Here is a 14,993-nt window from a genome sequence, read left to right on the forward strand (position 1 = left end):
AACAACAAGAAGAAAAAAGAATCCAAAGAAACAAGGACAGTATAAGCAGCCTCTGGGACAACTTCAAACATTCCAACATTCACATCATAGGGGTGCCAGAAGGAGAAGAGAAAAAGCAAGAAATTGTTAATCTAACTGAAGAAATAGTGAAAGAAAATTTACCTAAGATAAACATGCAAGTCCAGGAAGCACAGAGAGTCCCAAACAAGATGGATGCAAAGAAGCCCATTCCAAGATACATCATAATTAAAATGCTAATGGTGAAAGATAAAGACAGAATCTTAAAAACAGCAAGAGAAAAGGAGTTAGTTAGCTACAGAGGAATTCCATGACACTGTCACCTGATTTCTCAAAAGAAATGTAGCAGGCTAGAAGGGACTGGCAAAAAATGCTCAAAGTCATGAAAAGCAGGGACCGACAGCCAAGATTACTCTACCCAGGAAAGATATCATTTGGAATCCAAGAAAGAGAGATAAAGGACTTCCCAGACAAGAAAAAAGTAAAGGAGCTCATGATCACCAAACCATTATTATATGAAATGTTAAAGAGACTTGTTTAAGAAAAAGACCAAAACTATGAACAATAAAATGGCAATAAATATTTATCTATCAACAACTGAATCTAAAAAACAAACTAAGCAAACAAGAACAGAGACAGAATCATGGATAGGGAGAATGTTCTGATGGTTGCCAGATGGGAGGGGTGTGTGGGGGAATGGGTGAAGAGGTAGGGGGTTAAGAAGTACAAATAGGTAGTTATAGAATAGTCACAGGGATGTAAAGTACAGTATAGGAAATGGAGTAGCCCGAGAATTTATACTCATGACCCATGGACACGGACACGAATAATGTTGGGGGGACTGCCTGAGGGAGTGGGAGGTGCTGGGCAGAAGGGGGCAAAGGGAGAAAAATTGGGACAACTGTAATAGCATAATCTCCAAAATATAATTAAAAAATAAAATAAAATAAAAAGAACAAATCCCTTAAGAACTCAATCCCTTAAAATTCAAAGGAATCTGACAGAACTAGAAGATTGGCAAGTTTTTAAACAAAATTTATCATCACGGTTAGAACACAAAAGCAAAACTCACTTAAATTAACCACAAAATACCTTTCAAAAACTCAAATCCAAAAAGGTGCTTACAAGTTTAGTCCCACTGATTTGGTACAGCTAATGCCAGTATTGTGTCTATTAATAAGGGACTAAATAATAAAAAGCAGAAATAAAACTAACCAATCATTAAATTATCTATGTTGAACTCTATATACACCTAATTTAAGCTATTATTTAAAATCATCATCATTTGTTCCTCCTAAGAATGAACACTGTTCAGAGCTCATATTATGATTAATAAATAATGGCATAAGCTAAAATTCAAATAGCTGCTATAACTGTCATTTTGTGGCAAGTATTTAATCTTGCTGCTTAATTAACTAGCTAAGTAAAAAAAGGATCTAAGTTTATACTCTAAATGAAGTATTTTTCAAAGAATGGATTGCAAATAACCTTTTTTTCAATGAAACAGAACAGAAAACATAACTCATCACTAGTAAGTAATTTGTGACACTTTTGTCTTTTTATGTGTGCATGTACTAGGTCATACCATAAAATTCATTTCTAAGAATGTGTCTCACTTAAGAAAGTTTGAAAGCCACTGCAAAGTTGTCTATCTAGGGCAAATCTACTATATACATTTAGTAATCAGCGGAGTGTTAGGGGAAATTGGACTGAATCAAAGTAAAAATCCTCCTTTCTGATTGTTCAAGTGATAAGCTGAAAAGATCCTTAAATATAATTCTACCACTCACTTTACTAGTACGAAAACATATTTACCCAAGGTCATTCTTCTATAGTTAGCATTAGAACCAAGACTCCCATTCTAAATCTTTTTGCACTAAATTGGACCATAGAAAGGCACTTAAAAAAACCCCAAAACTCCAATATCAGTATTTAGGTGCTAATTCTGAATTTCCTATTTTGGTTTCTAACAACCAAAAGAAATTGCATTTTAACACAGGGAACCATTTCCTTAAATACTATTGTACCAGATTAATGACCATACCAGGTCTGCCATTAAAAGCTTTTTCCAGCTAGTTACTTGGTACTTAGGTTTTTATGGCACTTTTCTTTTCACATTATGCTCAGCAGTGCATGCAATATACTAACTTTAGGAATGCAACCCACTGCTTTTGAAAATGCATCACTAGGGCTATAATTTAACTAAAATTTTCTAAATTTCTATATTCTGTCCAAATTTTAAAAGCAAAGTACTATAGAAATCTAAATAAGAGTATAGTTTATAATCTGTGTATCTCATTCAGTATTAGAACCAGAAATATCTTAGGTCTCATTTAAAACAGTAAAACTTTGAAGTTTATGCAAAATTCATTCCCATCTCCTCACAAATAAATGTTTACCAAAAACTAAAGAAGCATGTAAGGACTAAAGTCTAAATAGAGATGATCTCTCTACAAAGAGCTAAAAAAAATTAAACACTGCTAGTGGGGGCAGATTATTGCTGCTTCATAAATAAAGCAGATTTATTTCTATATCCTCTCCTGGTATCCATAATAGCCATTAACATTTCTTGCAAAGAACCCAAAAAAGGCACCTCAAATTATTTCTATAAAGTACTTTGTTTATACTCAAACCATTCTGTTAATGATTACCAACAAATTCCCAGATTTTAAAATTACTAAACATTGGAAATGGCATAAAAGGGAACTGGCTGAAAGAAGGTGAAGGGATTAGCTAAAGAACATATACACATGACCCATGGACATAGACAACAGTCTAGGGACTGCTTGGGGGAGTGGGTGGTGGGGCTGGATGGAGGGGGGCAAATGGGAACTTTGGAACAACTGTAATAGCATAAACAATAAAATATTTAGTAAAAAAGAAAAAACACTGAAAATGTCAGATATGAAGTTATTTCTTCTGACTTCTGAGACTAATGATGACTAGTCAAATCAGTAAAGTACATCATAATTTCAAACAAATTCAGAGAAGAGGAAATACAGTCTAAGACAAAGTATCCTTCACACCCAAAGAAGAGAAAATGTCTCATTCTTTATTTCTCAAACCTGCAATATACAGTAGTAGAGACATTTAAAAATCCAATATTTTTATTCCACAGTTCAGTCAATTCACAGAATTACATATGAATTTTTCTCTTAGAAGACTAAGAGAATTTATACATAACTATATGTGTGTTATGACTATATTTGTAAATTGTATTCACAACAACATAACCTTATTTTCCCAAATGGGAATTCTAAATCTGAAAGCAAGTATCACTCATATGCTAAATGACCTGCCAAAGCTCGCTTTCTAATTATTCTAAAATATAATGAAAGTAAGACAAATACCATATGACCTCACCTTTAAGTGGAACCTAATCAACAAAACAAACAAGCAAGCAAAATATAACCAGAGACATTGAAATTAGGAACTAGCAGTAACCAGAGGGAAGGTGGGAGGGGATAATGCTTGTGGGTAGAGGGGATGGCTTTCAGGAACAACTATAAAGGACACATGGACAAAACCAAAGGGGGTAGGATCAAGGGTGGGAAGTAGGGATGGCTGGGGTTGGTGAAGACGTGGGGGGGTGGGAGGGTTGGAAACAACTGTACTAAAAAAACAAAGAAAGAAAATAAGCTGAGAGTATTATCCAACTCTTGAGAAAGAGTAACAATATGATCATCACTGTTAAGAGAAATACAGTACGTGGCAGTTTTAACAGAAAAGAATGCTGTCCTCCTGAACTGAAGGGGTTGAGGGTGGAAGTGGGAATCAGACTTCATCCATTGTTTAAAGAATATAAACCTAGTGGCTCTTTTCTTAAAATCTTTCATTTTTTTCCATACCTTGGTTATGTTAATATCTTTAAAAAATGAACATGTTCTATCCCATATTATTTTATTAAGTCATTTGTAATCTCGAACACTAATCAGGAGTTTCCTTCCTATTTTTAGAAATCACCATTTATTTTTTTTTTAGATAGAGGGGAAGGGTGGGAGAAAGAGAGGGAGAGAAACATCAATGTGTGGTTGCCTTTCACGTACCCCCTATGGGGACCTGGCCTGCAACCCAGGCATATTCCCTGAGTGGGAATTGAACTGGCAAACCTTTGCTCCACAGGCCGGCTCTCAATCCACTGAGCTACACCAGCCAGTCAGAAATCACTTTTTAATAACAAATTATTCACCTAGTGTGATAGTCAAGTAGTAACAATGTTAACTTTTCTAGGTTTATGATATATTTAAAATCTCATTTTTAAAAATCTTATCTCTAGCATATCTGCACAAATCTTAACATCTCTGTAGATTTGTTAAACATTCAAGCACCAAATCTAAATATTAAATACTATAACAGCCCTCTTCTTCTGGTATCCACAGCTCAAGTAAACAGTTTAAACAAAATTTAACCCTAATTATAAGCAAAGATATGAAATCACTTAAGTTGGTAGATAATTTCAAAGTAGTTTAAATCAAGAAATCATGAGCCAGATTTCTAGCTAGAGGACTAAATAAGAAGTGAGGCCTGATATCCTTCTAAAGCAACTAACAAGATATCTATGTCCAAAAGTTTTGAACTATATCAGTTATATCTACCTGTGGCTACAGCTCAAAATTAAATATCACTCACAACTTAAATTTAATAGTACAATTCTGCCATATCTCAATAGGACACAATGACAGATGAAAAAAATATTGTAAATTTTTGGAAGCTAAACAGTCTAAAGTTTACTAAGTCTGTGGTAAGTTATTTTTAAAAATAGCTACATGTAATATTAATATTTTTTTCATTGAGCAACTACAGTTAACTTTAATACTAAATATTTACCACTTGTCATTTCAAAAGAAATACCATACTTTACAGCAAGCTTAGATTCCACTACTTCTCTTCAAATCAAGTATTACTATCATAATACTTAAAAAATTACACAGTTGGGTAATAATCCCATGGTAGACCATACCTAGCGCTATCTCAAAATCCCAGTAGACTGTCTTTGGCCCAAAGTAACACAAGTATCTAATTCCAAAACAAAACCTTGTGTTTCATACAGAAATAAATCTAACTCCTCAGCTATATAAAAACTGCAAATGAAAGGCACAGATGATGACTGGTTTTATCAAATGAGAGTAGTAACTAAATGTAACAATATTTAGAATGGAATGAGTGTAACTATATGCACATAATTCTCAAGAAATCACAAAACAGTAGTAGTAAAAGGGTCATTTATTTAGTCCAATTTTTTATCTTCAACACTTCCGAATGAGCATCTACTCTGTGTGCCTAGGTCTTTGTAAACATTTAGTCAACAATTATGACTCAAACACAGGACTACTGGTTAATTTTTCTGCATTTACTAAGCGAAGGAAGACAATCTGAAACAGCTTTATGTACTGCATGATCCCAAGTACATGACATTCTGGAAAAGGCAAGGCAATGGAAACAGTAACAAAGCTTAGTGGCTGCCAAGGGTAAGGGAGAGAGAAGGATGAATATGACATATCAATGTAGGCTCGCGCCCTTGGTTTAAAAAAAATTACTGTTTTAGTGAATGATGTTGATAATGGGGGAGGCTGAGGCCAGCAAGTGGGAGAGAACAGGGGGTATGTGGGAAATCTCTGTACCTTCCTCTCAACTTTGTTGTAAACTAAAACTGCTCTAAAAAATCTATCTTGCTCTTTTCCTGTTTTATCTTTTTTTTTTTTTTTTTTTTTTTTCGACACAAGGAACCATGAGCAGCAAAGTCTGCCAGGACGCCCTATATAAGGTGGTGAGGGGATCCTGCACGCGAACCAGCATAAGTGCCAGAAAGTTTTTGGAGAGGGTGGATCCATAGATCAGCTTGAAGAATGGTGATCCTAGAAGGACAAACACTTCCTGGTCACCACCAGACTTAAATCCACTCCCAGCCCCAAGTTCTCCGTATGTGTTCTGGGAGACCAGCAGCACTGTGAAGAGACCAAGGCTGTGGATATCCCCCATGTATGCCCCCATGCCTCAGTAACTGAGGCACTGAAGAAACTCAGCAAGAATAAGAAACTGGTCAAGAGTCTGGCCAAGTATGATACCATTTTGGCTTCAGAGTCTCTGATGAAGCAGATCCCACCAATTCTGGGCCCAGGCCTGAAGAAATTGTGGCCAAAGTCAATCAAGTGAAATCCACCAGCAAGTTCCAGATGAAGAAGGTGCTGTGTCTGGCTCTGGCTGTTGGCCATGTGAGGATGACAGATGATGAGACTGTGTACAACATCCACTTAAGCTGTCAATTTCCTGGTGCCATTGCTAGAAAGAATGGGCAGAACATCTGGACTTTACACATGAAAAGCACCATGGGCAAGCCTCAGAGTCTGTACTAAAACACAGCTTAATAAACCACACTACTATAATTTTAAAAGAAAATTAAGTAGTATGAAGAAAAGAATATTGCATTAACAGTCAATTCCAATCACTGAAAATGATTTGCCAAAAATGTAACAAAGGAACATTAATTTTGATGTGAAGAATTTATGAAAGCCCTGACCTGTGGTGGCTCAGTTGGTTGGGCATTGTCCTGCAAAATGAAAGGTTGCTGGTTGGATTTCAAGTCAGGTACATGCCTGCGTTGTGTGTTCAGTCCCCAGTAGGCACATATTAGAGAGGCACCTGATCAATGTTTCTCACAATGATATTTCTCTCCCTTTCTCTTTCCCTTCCCTCCTCTAAAAATAAATAAAATGTTTAAAAAAATGAATTTATGAAAACTGATTAGGACAGAAAAGCACCTGAGATTAGACAAATTGTATCAAAAAACAAAAGAGGATATACAATTTGTTATCAAGCATATGGAAGAAAGTTCTAAAGAAATAAAATATAAACCAATGAGAAATTTTTAAAGATAATATTGATAAATGGGGCACTGAAATAAGAACTCTCTATTGGGTCACTGAAAATACACATCAGCATATTTCTTTTGGAAAACACTGTGACAATATGTAGAAAGTATTTAAATGTTCACACTCTTAGAATCAATAAATCCATTTCTGAAATTTAATCCTAAGAAAATAGTTCTAAATCAGGGGTGTCCAACCTTTTGGCGTCTCTGGGCCACACTGGAAGAAGAAGAGTTGTCGTAGGCCACATATTAAATACACAAACATTAATGAAAACTGATGAACAAAAAAAAGGTTTTAAGTAAGTTTATGATTTTGTGTTGGGCCGCATTCATAGATATCCTGGGCTGCATGCAGCCCACAGGCTGTGAGCTAGACACTGTTTGAAACAGTGAAATCTGGGGTAGTAACTGTGTGTTGTTCTTAAGGCAGTTGATAAATTGCTTTCCCCTTTTCCAAGCCTTTGTAGTCCCTAATCTTGGGGTCTTTTGGGTTATTTTAGAACCAGCAATTAGAAGACAATTCCTTCAACTAACTTCTGTTAAAGAAACTTCAGGTCCAAAGAGAAGAGTTCAGCAGGACTGTATCCAGAGGCAAGGGATAGAAGGAATGAAGTAACTTTTGAGAGAAACTGGGGGAAAAGAAGAAAGGGATGAATCAATACCCTTACCCCCACTGGGAGTAACGAGGCAGTGTGGTGTGATGAAGACAATGATGGTGAGAATTTTGTTTTAAGCAAATTCTGCAAAAGGTAGTCTGTAACTTGGCCTTCTAGAGAACTTTCCAGGCTTTCATAAATGAGCATGTTGATGACAAGCAGTAGAGGTAGAAGAATGGAAAGCCCCTTCCTGGTAACATTCTGGACTATATGAAGCTATCCAAGGATTTATGCAGGAGATTAATGACCACCTAAATTAGGGGACAGCATGACACAGATTAAATTTTAGTGAAACAGGAATATAATATTTCATAGTTACAACCATACAGATAAGACTCATGTCTACTGTATAATAATAGAAAAAATAATGCTTGACAACATTGGAGATAAATTATGGTATTTCTGCATAAGGAACTAATATACAACTATTAAAAGTATATTAATTCTTATGTTACAATAAATTATAAAATTATCATCATATAAGATTATACATAAACCTATGATCCCAGCAGAACCTAAGTTCCGTGAAGGTAGGGCTTTTTCTTCTATTTTCCAACTAAGACAGTACCTGATAAATAGGAGTTTAATAAACATCTGTGGAATAAATATAAAACCAATTCCTAGGGAGAAGAGAAACAAAAGAAAACTATTCAAAAATGATACATCAGCACTGTCTTTTAGTGATGGATCTTTAGTGGAGTTATTTTAGTTTCTATTTTTCTCCTGTGTTCTGTCACTTGAGTATATATTACCTCTATAAAGGAAAAAAAAAAACAATTAGGAAGTACTTCCCTTTAAGTGCATTAAGAATTTCCTATATTTTCAAAACATCTTTAGTATACCCCTACAGTACAGTGAACTGAACATTTAAATAAAGGAAGCAGGCTTAAGTTATCTTGCGTGGATAGGAAGTAGAAAAAACACACTAAGGCTTTTTCGCCCTGCAGTTTATTCAAAATGCAAAACTAAACTTCCTCAAAGAACTTTCAATGTACTGATATTAAAACTCCTAGAACTTGGTTTTTACAAAGTTTTCAATCACAGTAACATATTCTAAAAGCAAATTACTGATCTAAAGTATTCTGACTATGCATGAGGCAGTGAATGAACTTTCCATATAAGACAAAAAATGAAGGAAACAGTAAGTTTTGCAATGTATCACCCATGACTTAAGATTCTGTTCAGAGTGATCCAGTGCATCAGTAATCAATTTCCAGGATTTAGTTGTAACTAATATAGGCATTTGTGGGCCAATCTAATTAATTTTCTCTTACTGAGAATGAAAAAGAAACAGTACATGCTCAAGTAGGAATTCAAGTGTCGTACATACTAACTTAAGATGAAAATGTTAGTTCACAAACTGATGATGTCACACTACATGTGCGGTAATACAAAGTATCAAAAACAATTTGTTATATATATATATACAAACATATAAGTATTATAACTAAAATTTCAGTATTTTAAAAAATATACCAATTATGATTACAATATACAAATAGTATTTGTTGCTTTTTTTTAAATTTTAAAACCTCAGATTTTCAAATGGGAAGTGCTTTTCTATGCAGTAAAACAGGTAAACTGTACCACCACACAATATGATCATAACTATAAAACAAAAATCAAATGTACAGAACTTAGACTATTACAAATGGTACCAATGCTCTTACCTCTGGATGAAGGGATTGACTGTAAGTTATTTTTATTTCCTCTTTCCCTCTAATTTCCTAATCTTTATAAAAATTTTTTCTTAAAAATGTTTCCACTAAGGTAGAAATACATGAAGTTTATAAATCAGGAAACTGAGTCAAAATCAAATTAGCCTATAGCTCTAAACAATGACTATCAAAAGTCCACTCTACAAAAGGAAAGTAGGCTTCTGTGGATATTACATCATCATTTAGAATTTGAAAAGCGCTGTCTTGGCATCTCAAATATTTTACAACTTATTAAAGCTGTTATTCTCACTCCTTTAGCCATATTCTCACTCCTTTCATCCTTATTTACTGTACAGAAACAATGAGTCCAAAAATTATTGTTTTGAAAAAACTTAATGAAAATCAACAGTTGAACTAAAAATAGTGTCTTTTCCTAAGCAAAAGATAGAAAAAAATCAATTTGACTTCCTGCATTTGGCTGGATGTGCATTATACATGGGTATAACAATTACATACCATGGATATGATACTGGGCATAATAATCCCATATATAATGCACACAGAAATGTGGGTGTGCACTATACACAGGAGTATGTTATACATGGTAGAAAAACAGTATTTCTCAATATCATTAAAAGATAAATATGGGCCCTAAATTGGTTAACAAAGTTAAGAAACCACAATGGCCAGAAATTTTTAAAGAAATAAATAAGTAGGTGAAAGTGGTAGGGGGAAAATGGAGACAACTATATTTGAACAACAATAAAAAAAGAGAGAAAGAGAAAAAAAAACAATAAAATACAAAAAGAACAGAATACACATTCTTCTCAAGTGTACATGTAACAGTATACAATGCAGACCATATCAATTTAAACCATTATTCTTTTTGCTTTCCTTAAAATCCTAATGTAAGTAAAACAGGAACTGTTCTCTTCATATCGGCAGCTTTGAGATTTAGTTATGTTTTTCTCCTATTCATGTCCAGCAAAATCTAAGCTTAAGAGTAAAAATTGCACTGGAAAAAATAAATAAATAAAGCAGCATGTTGACATATTCAATATACACCCAAACATGCATTAGCAATTTATCTGAAATATAAAATAGCCAAAAATATCTACAAAATACCTCAAGATACTCTTTAGGCAACAACTAAAGCACTGAAAGGAAAGGAGCATAAGAAATATTATTCCTGATACAGACATGCTAGTAAATAACAAAAGACAAGATAAAATTTTAAAGGACTAAATGCCAATTTCCATAATAATCAGCTGTTAAAAGCACCAAAAACCAATTAAGGAAAAGCTAAAAAACAAAACAAAACAAAAAAAAAGCCCCACAAATTTCTGTGTTCAACAATAGCAAAACAATTACAGTTTGTAAAGAATACCAATGAAAGAAATGACAAAAAAGAAAGTTGCTAAAATATTTTTTAAAGTAGTAAATTTAACTTCTTGCAGCATCAGTTCTTTTACCACATTATCTTAACAAAATAGTCTAGGTCAGAGGCGGTCAAGAGAAATATAATGTGAGGTATACATGGAGTTTTAAATTTTCAAGTAGCACATTTTTAAAAGTAAAAAGAAACAGATGAAATTAATAATATACTTATTTACTCAATATATCTATCCACTGTCTCTTCAACATGTAACTAATTTTTTAATTGGAATATTTTAACAGCTTTCACACTAAATCTTCAAAATCCAGTACATATTTTACACATAGCATATCTCAACTTGAATGTTAAATTTTTATCAGAAAAACTTTAGAAAACAAATACTGCATTTGATACTATGGCTAACAGTAGTTATCTGCACTTACTAGAAATTATTTCAAGTGTGGGTGAAAGGAAAAAACATCTGTATTACTGCAATCTTTTCCTACAGTGACAAAGTCAGGGCAGTTTATACCACCTGTTTTCCCCTAAGGCTAAAAAGCCTTATTCCCCAAGCAGCAGCAGAAAGAACTTAAAAGAACATACAGTAAATTAAGAGGAACTAAGACACTGGTTACTCTGAACTGACTTTACTCTCAATACTTCTGACAACAAATGCATGTCCAGTTTTCAATTCTCTGGACACCAACTGGGTGTCCTATAATTCAATTCATTCCTGACTCTAACTACCTAGAGTAAGCACAAAACCCACAGCTTAAGGGCTCAATCTCACAAGACTGCCCTGATTTCATATATAACAGTGGAGATGCCACCTATACTTCTGACTGACAAGCTATAAAACAAGGGTTCCCATGACCCTCCCCCACCTCAGGTTTGATTATTTGTAGAATGGCTCACAGAACTCAGGAACAGGAAAATGAAGAGATGCACAGGGCAAAGTTTGGGAAGAATATCACAGATTTGCCATGACCTCTCAACTATATCACCCTCTCAGCAATGTGACATATTCATCAACCTGGAAGCTCTCTGAGTTCCTTTGTTTAGGGTTTTTTTATGGAGGTTTCATTACATTGGCATGGCTGATCAAATCATTAGACGTTAGTGACTGACTCAATCTCTAGCTCCTCTTCCCCTCTCTGGAGGCAGGGATGGGGATATGAAGTTCCAACTCTGGTGACCAGTCCCTATATTGAAGCTATCTAACCACAACAGGAATATTTTAAAAAACTTCCCTTATTTTGAGGTGAGCTCTTGGTGTGCCCAAATATGGATTACCCCTTGTATAATAGGGTATAGGATTGTCTGACTTCAAAGAACCATTTTAGTCTAAGGAACATCCAGGAATCCAGGCCTATGAGATGATATGCTTATTATTAGTCTCTGCTGTTGGGTACAGAGGTATAATATCAACAGACACACTTTTAAGAGTTTTACAAAATTGTTAATACAAAGTTTTGCTACTTCTAGAAGAAAACTTCATTTATCTGGAAATCTTACTGGAGGTGAGGTAATATCTTATTCCCTTAACAATGCTGAATTAAACTTAACATTCCAGAGGATTTCAAGACATAATTATGAAACTTAAGTGAGATTTCTAATTGGATCTCTGTCAACCAAGAGAATCAAATCCTTCTCAATAGTATATATAATATGTCAAAATAAACAGGAAAGAGAAGGAAAAAAGAGGTAATGAAATTATTAAAAATCAAGGGAAAAATTCAGTTTATACTGTCAGTATCAAGAACTAAACTAACAGCCCTGGCCGGTGTGGCTCAGTTGGCTGGACTGTCATCCAGTACACCAAAAGGTTAAGGATTCAATTCCCCATCGGGGAACATTCCTAGGTTGCAGGATCTATCCCTGGTCAGGACGCCTATGAGAGGTAACCAATCAATGTTGCTCTCTCACATGGATGCTTCTCTCTCTCACTCTCTCTCCCTTGCTCTCTCTCTAAAATCAATGAACATATTTTTTTTTAAAAACTAAGCTTAACAAACTATAACCTCAATTTCCAAAGTAATTAAAACTAAATCCTGTAGAAATTATACAGTAACAAATAACATATCAACCTATTTATTGGTACTCCAATATCCTTAACTCTGCTTTCCTGGTGAGGAAAAAAGTAGCACTGGTACCTAAAAATTTTAGTAATTTAGAAATCCAATTAATTATTAATTGTAAAACTTGAAAATGAGCGACCATCGTTATACATTAGATGTTATCTAAGGTCCACTGACAAAAATTCTACTAACTCTACAAACATTCAAACTGCCTCTATTAGATGGAAATTTGATACACATAGACCACTAGAAACATTATTGCTTCTTCTCAAATACTCATGCCTAAACAGAACATTCGCTATGGTAACCAATGCAAATAGCATCTAAAAAACTCTGAACACACCAAGAAGTTAATAAAACAAACTTGCCATCTTCCTTCTTATAGAATCTACACGTGTACACTGGCTAAAATGCCATTTTAGTGGAGATCCACACTCACATTTCATGAACTGCAAGTATAAAAGGTATAAAATGCTCAACAAGTTATAATTGCTAGAGAGCAAAAGGACTTAGAATTCCATTAGAATTCAAATTCAAGAATTCTTCCTGGTTTCATCGTCTTCTGCAGTGGAAAGAACAAGGACTCAGATATACCACGTGATCTTAAGTTTTTAAGCCTGAGTTAGTTTCCTCAAATATAAAATTGAGAAAATATCTGCCTTGCACTGTCAGGAGAATTACAAATAATATTCTGTGGGCAAAGAATTATGCCTACCACAAATAAGAGGCTCTTACTAGGTAAGTATTAGCAACCATTAACAGCTTTCCAAATTAATTAGCAATAGGAACACTACAAAAAGACTTGAAGAAAATATATTCGGTACTTAGGCTTTCCGTTGTAGAAAAATCCATTTTGACCATAATCTAGAACAGTATAGTAATTCAGAACCCTCTTTATAATGGAATTACAAGAAACCTGGTTGTTTCCTCAAATGACAAAGATAATAATGATTTCAGAGATGTTTCACTTGTAAAGTATGTATCAACATGACATGCAAATGTAGCATAAATGCCAGAGATTATAGGAGAGCAACAAACTGTTTAAAAATCAGCACATTGCACCCAAAGCTTAAGTGAGTATTCTATAAACTAGCTGATAAATGGCATAAAGTGTGAAATCTTATTTGGATTGAATTTACCCACAAAGAATAACCAAACACTGCATTTTAACGCTTCAACTTTTAAAGACTTTTTCTTGATCACATATCCACCTTATCCTAGATCACGTCTCCCACTTACTCAATCTTTCTTGCTCTATGTTCATTCAAACTTATCTGAAGAAATTACCTACTCTTGCTCTTTACTTCTTAACATTCCTCAGCTATTCCTTAAATCCACTGCAAATTTCTCATTCATTTGAAACTATTAAGATCACCAAATATTTGGAGATGTGACATGTTAATCTTTGTCAATTCTGCATGTGTATGTGAGTTTGTGATAACATCCTTTATATATCTTTTCCAAAAAATGAAAAGCTATTTTTTCTTTATTACTATACATGATACATGTTTTAAATGTATAACCTAAGTTATAAAAGTACCAATACTGTATATTCTTTAAAAAAAAAAACCAAACATTTTATTTATTTATTTTTAGAGAGGGGGGAGGGAGGAAGAAAGGGAGAGAAACATCAATGTATGGTTGCCTCTCGCACACCCCGCACTGGGGACCTGGTCCACAACCTGGGCATGTGCCCTGACTGGGAATCAAACTGGCAACCCCTTGGTTCATAGGCCCGCGCACAATCCACTGAGCCACACCACCCAGGGCTAAAGTACCACATTGTATATTCTTTATGGTGTATGAATTATATCTCAAAAAAACTATTTTAAAAACACACAGAACTCATGTCAAGATCTAGATACTGATTCTAATAGAACCTTCTACGATGATGGAAATATTCTATATCTGTGCCATCTAATATGGTAGCCACATGTGGCTTTTGAATACTTGAAATGTGGCTAGTGCGACTAAAGGGCTGAGTTTTTAAATTGTTTCAAAAAATAAATTCCATTTTATTTTAAATTTAAAAAGCCACAAGTGCTAGTGAACAATGCACAAATTTAGGATATTACCACTTACATCTATTTATGTACTTCTCCCTTACTCATCCTACTTCAGAAATCTAGCATATTACCAGTGACTTACATCTACTTAGGTGTTTCTGTTTTACTCACTATTCCCTCTCTTAGGTAATCCTAAATTTTGTTGATAATGACTCAATAGCCAAATGTAATATACAATTTCAATAACCAAATCCCTACACTTCTTTTCTACTCCTTCAAAAATTCATTCTCAACAATTACTACCATGCAAATTGGACTTCTTTGCTATATTCTT

General features: G+C 34.3%; 1 protein-coding gene and 1 pseudogene across 18 annotated transcripts in view; one reads left to right on the top strand and one right to left on the bottom strand.

Moving 5' to 3' along the window:
* Positions 1–14,993, bottom strand: part of WNK1 (WNK lysine deficient protein kinase 1) — a 147,110-nt gene that overhangs the window by 122,247 nt on the left and 9,870 nt on the right. The gene's annotated exons all lie outside the window — the stretch shown is intronic.
* LOC114512609 lies at positions 5,733–7,154 on the top strand (annotated as a pseudogene).

This window comes from Phyllostomus discolor, chromosome 2 (assembly GCF_004126475.2).
Source record: "Phyllostomus discolor isolate MPI-MPIP mPhyDis1 chromosome 2, mPhyDis1.pri.v3, whole genome shotgun sequence".
In the NCBI taxonomy this organism is placed as follows: domain Eukaryota; kingdom Metazoa; phylum Chordata; class Mammalia; order Chiroptera; family Phyllostomidae; genus Phyllostomus; species Phyllostomus discolor.